This window comes from Neopsephotus bourkii, unplaced genomic scaffold, assembly GCF_033783945.1.
Source record: "Neopsephotus bourkii isolate Nb327-2 ecotype Australia unplaced genomic scaffold, CSIRO-AGI_Nbou_v1 NB_1707, whole genome shotgun sequence".
In the NCBI taxonomy this organism is placed as follows: Eukaryota; Metazoa; Chordata; class Aves; order Psittaciformes; family Psittacidae; genus Neopsephotus; species Neopsephotus bourkii.
In genome coordinates, this window is record NW_026902181.1 from 3,354,525 (window position 1) to 3,361,467 (window position 6,943).

Genomic DNA, 6,943 nt, shown 5'->3' on the forward strand with positions numbered 1-6,943 from the left:
ATTTTTCTATCTTCATTCTTATGAACATTTGTTTTTGATTGCTGCATGGTTGGTTTATAGTGGCCAAAATTTATAATTTGGAGGTTTCTTTCGTCTGTAAAAGGGAAGACATGTCTAATCAGGCAAGTGTTTTTTACAAATGTTGTTCCACTGATAAATGTAGATATTTTCTGTAAACTGCATAACATTAACAAGTCTTTTCCACTGAGCTATATAATTAACTAACTGTAGGAACAATGTGTAGTGTGTGTGTTTAGTGGAACTCTTCCAGTGCTTGTTTCTGGAAGTTGTGATATCTTGATAAATAAGGTGTGTGCAAGTTAAAAATCATGTTATTTTATCAGCATCTGGTCAACACAGTTTGAAGGCCAAAATCCGCATCTACCATTTGTGCACGTGGGTCTTTGCTCTTTGTACCTGCTTTGATTCCTGCACACATGCACTGAGAGCTCACCAGGGGAAAGTCTGCACACATACCAGTACAATCCAAGTAAGATTCATGGGTTGACACAGGGTAGAATATAGCTAAAGCAGATGGCTTCAGAACTTTAGCCACGATTTTCAAGCAAACTAACACCAGGCCACTGGGAAATACTGCTTGATACTGCTGCTTGCTGCATTAAATCAGTAGGGTCTACCGTAAGCTCTGAGGTTTCCAACAGCAAATCAGTGCGATGTGAATCATTGTGTTCTCTTTTTGGACCACCAGGCACTACAAGGAAGAGACTGAGAGGATTTTGCTGCCTGCAGTCAGATGAAGGATCTTTCCACTTGTTCATCTTCCCTGTACATTTTATCCTTTTTCAGAGGAGCTGGCTGCACTACATTAATAAAATGCCATCTAAAACACTTTTGGCCAACGTTCTTGGCACTCGTGCAAGTGTAGACTCCCCTAGCCACTTGGCAAGCAAAAGGTCTCTATCAACCCTTGTAGAGCTGCCCAGCTTAGACCCTAAGTGTTGTCACTGCTTGTGGATATAATACCAGTGTGAAAGGGACTACATCTCAGATGACAGGTGATAGTCCATCAATTAGGAGATTACAACTGTCCCAGTCTGCTGCACACATCAGTGGGGACAAGCAGCTGTATTAATACCACTGTGCAGAGAGGTAGTTTGGGGGTCCCAAGGGCTGTGTTCAGCCCATGGATCAGTCCCATCCATTAATCCACCTTGACTACTACAGCATGTATGATGCTTGGAAGGAGATAAGCAATTGAGGCCATCTGTGACACCTCAAGTCAAGGTCAGAAGTAGGCAGGATGAAGACACAGCTATTACAGGACTTAGATGAGGTTTGGAAGGAAGGGTGTGGCTCTTCCAGTGTCATTTCAAGCCTACTTTCCCAGCCAGGCTTAGCTATCATTAAATTCTTGGGTAGATCTTAGATTGATTGGGGCATAGGCTACCTTGCCATCCTAGAAAATGCTTTTGAGAGGCTTGGGATGTGTGTGTCTACTTTTAAGTTACTCCCTCTACTATGATAAATTGCAAGAACCTTGCTGGGGATTGCAGCTTTCCTTCTGCAAGAAAGTGAGCTCAGAGTGAAGAGTGCTCAGTGCTCAGCAGGAGTAAGCAATCACTACTGAAGAGCAGAGATGTTAAGTGAGACAAAAAGAGAAGGAAAGCAGCACAGGCTGCTTTGTGGTGAAACTTGGAGCATGCAAGCATCAGTTGCTCCAGATGTCAGAGACAGGGATGTCCCTCAGCAGAGGTGGAGAACCAAGTAGCAAACACAGTGGAGGAGACCCAGGCTGGTAAGCTGTGGTCTGAAATTCCTCCTCATTTCACTGTGAGACAAGTCTCTGTGTTTCCTAATACTGCAAAGGAAGGAGTGTGTTCGTGTGTGTGTGAAACTGTATCAGATAGCTCCCCATGATATCCCTTACTCTTCACTCTTAACTGCTCACATGGGCATGGTGCCTGACTTGCTCTCCAGCTAGTGACTATAGCTCACTTGCTGCCAGATCCTCCCCAGCAATGACTCAGCAGGCAAAAGGACTGGGACACAGTAGCTCCTGTTCCTGGAAAGAGCAAGCAGTTCTGGTACTTGGAGGTTTCAGCCATGCCTTTGCTCTGAGTCTGCTTTGCTGTCTCTGATGATCTCATGTCTTGTACAATTTCTTATGGGTAGCTGAAGGAAATAAATGTGGAAGCTGAGGGAATCTAGAACCACCGAGGACTTCTGGCAAGCTGGCATGGGGCTGCTAAGTCCCCCTTACATGTAGACCCTTACAGCCTGTGTTGTCTGCCCTTCTCTGTAACATGCAGTCATTGGTGTTTTTGGAAGAGATGGATGTTGTGAAACGCTTTCTGGGAGTGCTGCTCTCACTTGTGTCAGGCACTGTTGCAGATACTGTGAGATCAGTGCAGAAAGCACCAATGTCGCAGCCACAGCAGCATCCAGGAACAGCAAGAAGGATGTAATGAAGAGAGTCCTTTTGTCTGAGGCTGCAACATGTGAGAAAGGACTGAGCTGGGAGCATGGCACTGTCTAGTCTAATTGGAAAGTAGGAGTGACTACTGCCCAGCCTACACTGGAGGAGAGCTGTAGGGACAGGAGTGGGTTTTGCTTCTGGATGGTAACTCATCAAAACCTTGGGTTGCATCCTTGGATGGTGCAGCCGTCAGTGCTTTGTGAGACTCAGTCCTGTGCCAGAGTCACCCTTATGGGTAGGTGGAACTCAAACTCGTGATCACCCCATCTGCCAGCAAAACCAGAAAGTCTCTAGAGGAAGCAAAGTTACCTGCTGGAATCTCTGCAGTTTGTAATGAATATTTAAGGTGTGAAAAGCTAACAAAATGAAATGGAGTCAGACATGAAAGTGAAATCTTCCTTTTTAAACCTGACAGTGATATCAGCAAGGACGCAGTGAAGAAGAATGTAGAGGCATTTAGGAATTACAGTATTTGTACAAGAAACATTCAAAGGGCTGAGGTCTTCAGTCTCTTTAATTAGTCAGGGAAGTGAACATTATTGGATTTCTGTGAAAGAACAGCAGATTGTTGCTGTTCTGTCTTTTTAAATACATGTCCTGTTTTTCCCTTAGTGTATTTCATAATAAAATACAATATTAAAGCTTTAAAAAGTCTTTATTAGCTAGCAGATGGTTTTGCAAGTCATTTTAATGAGATAAAACTTTAATGGCAGACATTTAAGCTTGTGCTTAGACAGACTATTGCCTTTGAAAAAATCTTGGGAATGTTTTTTCCTTGTTTTTGGTGGAGCTTGGCACCAGATTATGTACTAGGAAATAGAAAGGGATGATTTATGCTGACTGGTTCCTCTCGAGGATGGTTTTACATCAGTGTAACATTGTTGAGTTCCACAGTCACACCGTGATTTACAGAGGTGCAAAGGGAGAGGGAAATGTCATTAACTTGCTGCAGTTCAGGAGAAATATTGCATTTGTCGTGTACTTGCCTCATTCCATTGCTGCAGTGAAATTTTTTGGGAAGCTTATAGGCAGCCCCTTGCAGGCAGGACAGCAGTGTGCCAACTCCTTGTGGACATCCTTTATGGACATCGGCATCAGCAGCATGTGAGGATAAGAAAAAGGAGATGGGAGAGACCCTGTTAGTGGGGGACAGCCTTGTGAATCTTGGCTTCCTTCTTCCACCTTTGATAAATCTCCTGAGATACAAAATGCTTGTGTTGAAAGCAGGTACGAACATGGTTGTCAAAGAAACCTTTTCAGGTCCCAATTGTTCTTCCATGCCTTTATTTCTCTCTTGAGCAACCAATGCCACGTTCTTTGGAGGTGTGAGCTGTCTCATAACGAGTATACTCATCTGGAACACCCAATCCATGATGGGAGGGGGGGTTCTAGCCCTTTAAATATGTGAGCTTTTGTTTGTGGGTTTTTTATGTGAGTGGTTGCTGACTTTCAGACCTGCTTCCTCTGAGGGTTTGTTTTGGCTGTGCAGGGTCTTGGCCTCGTGGGAACAGGGACTGGGGAGTGTGTGGTGATTCATTTGCACAGCCAGAGGATTGACTGTCCCTGCACATATTAAGAGATGAATCATGCTTCACAAAAGCAATAAAAGATGCTTACTAAATGAGTAATTGCCTGGCTGCCTTCTTAGTCTGTCCAACTCTTTGTTCCTCCCCTGGCTGGACTGCTGACCCTGTCACACCTGGCCAAGCTTCAGAGTCAGCTTTTTGCACTATTGGAGACCTTTGTCCTTCTAGTTTTTCTAGATCTAGCTGATCTAATCTCAGAAGGTATTCTTTCAGATTTGGAAAAGCCTTGCAGCTATGTGTCATTAAGAAAAGTCTTCCCCTTTCTCTCCAGATTGAACATGTCGGATCACTTAATAAACACCAGTGAGAAATAACATGCTGTAAGATACCTGGGACCTATAGTGATGGGCTTGTTAACAATGACCTCACCAATTTATAGGAAGGAAAATAAGAAATTGTGGTAGGACAGTCACACTCAGCAGAGGAGAATTTCTCTACTTGTGAGCCCTGAGAACCCTAACAGTTGCTTGGAAAAGGTCTGTGAGCTCCAAAGAGTTGACATGAAGAAGTTTCCTTCTCTTAACAGCACTGCTCAGGAGTTTAGGAAAGAGACTGTGATCAACTGCCCTTCAGGATCTCAACAACAAAGGTACCTCTGTATCAAGGGAGGTACCAGCTCTTCATTTTCTCCTCTGCTTTGCAATACTAATATTAATTAGCAAACAGGGGGAATCTGTTGTAATTTTGTCTATGATTCTGTGATCTTCACTTGGTGACACACTGACTCTCCGCTGAACATAAAGGAGCTCCTGGTGAGTTGTTGGGACAGAGTGGCTGCCTTGTAGTCACCAGGAGTGAGGTGCGGGAAATCCCATTCTCACCTCTTTCAGTCTTAGTTTAAAGTCCTGATTGTTCTAAAGAGCAAGATGCTTGAGTACCTCCTGTCTGCTATTAACCAGCCACCACTTGCCGCAAAACAAAAGAGCTTTTTTTAAGTTGCACCATAAATATCTTAGATTAATAATTTGTTTATTTGCCACTTTGCAAGAGGCAGGAGGAGCATTTATGAGGCTGCTAAGCAGCACTCATTGCAGCTAAATTTGCATTTTAAACATGCTTATGCAACAGGCATCACAAAAACTTCGCGGAATGAAGAGAATTCAGAATGTCTGAAGCACATGTAGAATTAACTGCAGCTGGCCTGTTTGCCCCTGCACATTAATTGCTGCTGCTAGCTTTCTCTCATTTCCCACACTGCACTTCTGTTACTTAAGTTGTGTCATGTCCTGGTGCATGAGCATGTTTAATTTGGACACCATCAATGAAATCTGAAGTTCATGTGGGCCACATCTTCAATGCTATGGATGTTCTCCTGTCCCTTGGCCCACTGCTATGTTTCCTGTGTCTATGCACTGTGGCATGGATTCATCAGAGCAACCCCAGAGTGCTCTGATCCCTCCAGCTCTGCTTCTGGAGCTCTTTTGATCCAGAGTCATTGGTGACTGTGAACTTTCTCTACCCCCTAAAGCCAAAGTACAAGTCTCTTCCTAGGAAAGCACATGGATTACATGTCATATGGAGCTGGAGATAAAATTCCTACCCGCTACTGTCCCTGAAATCTGTCTGTGCTCTGCAGCACTGGCATCCACCATAGGGATCGCCAGCATCTGTCTTGATGTTTCACTGAAGATCAGGACTTGAAGGGTAGAGATGGGAAGGCAGGAGCTCATTAGGGCCGGCTGCCCTCAAACCCCCACTCAACAGATATACATGGACATCCATCTAGATGTTTGTGCCAACCACATGTGTTGGAGAACTGCTGCATGGGGAAGGTCATGTGTAAATGAAGTTTCACCTAAAGGATCTCATTGTTTCCAGACACTCCAGTGAGATCAGGAAGGGAAAGGTGAATTTGTGCCCTTCCCTGTGGCAGGGAGTCATTAAGGAGCTAGGCAGATGCATGAAGCTGTAGGAGACACTTGCATCCCAAGCTCTCCTTGTTTTAGTTAAGCAAAACAGCAGAGCATCTCCAGGGCAGCAGGAATGGGCTGAGTTTCTTGCCAAAAATAAAATTTGCCAGGTCCTCTGGAAGGCTTCAAAGGTGAGCAGTGGAGGGTGAGGTGTGCCATGGGCTCAGCTGGCAGGGGTGGCTCTAGGCACAGGCTAGCTGTGTGGCTGGGAGTGAGTGAGATGTTTCCCATGCCACCCTAGGGATGCTAAATGCACATGCTGTTTTCTGTTTAATTTCTCATGGCTTTTACAAGCAACTGTGATGGTGGTTCTTGTTTCGCAGGGGCTGGGTAAACAAATGCTGTTGACATTTTACCTTCACCTGGCTTGTGTGAGCCAAGCATGATATAAGGCACCTGTGTAACCCTGTTGCTGTTCTCTCTTGTGAGCTGGGCAAGCCTGCGAACAGGGCACTGAGGCATAAATCCCACTGCAACGCTTTCCCAGTGCTCCATGCTGGGGCCACGGGTAATGGAGAGATTATGCAAATCAGGGCAGTGCTTTCACTGCAGGCTTGGGAGAGGCTATCAGCAAAGCCGAGGAAACCGAATGAAAGGAGTTCAATTTCTCACAAAGCAGCTCTCTGGAAGAGCTGTATATCTGATGGTGAGTAGTTTGAGCTGCTGTGTGTGGAAAGCAGGGGTAGGAGTGATGTCCTGGGATGAGGTAGGTGGGTGCACCTGGAGGAGCCCTGGCTGTGGCTGCAGGGATAGCATCCAAATTAACCAGAAGCATGGAAGTCTGCAGGGATGTATCCCAGACCTTTGAGTCATACAGGGGCTATCATCATCTTGTGCTTTGCTTGCACATGGCTGCTGAGGTTTCAGATATTTCCCTGCTGTCTGTGACTGCTCAATACTGCTCATTTTTGTAGGGAAAGAACCGGACTCTGTTCTCTGAGGACAGACAAATGGCCCCATCCAAGTTGTACAGTGTGTTAATATTTAATTTAATGTTCATACGTGCATTT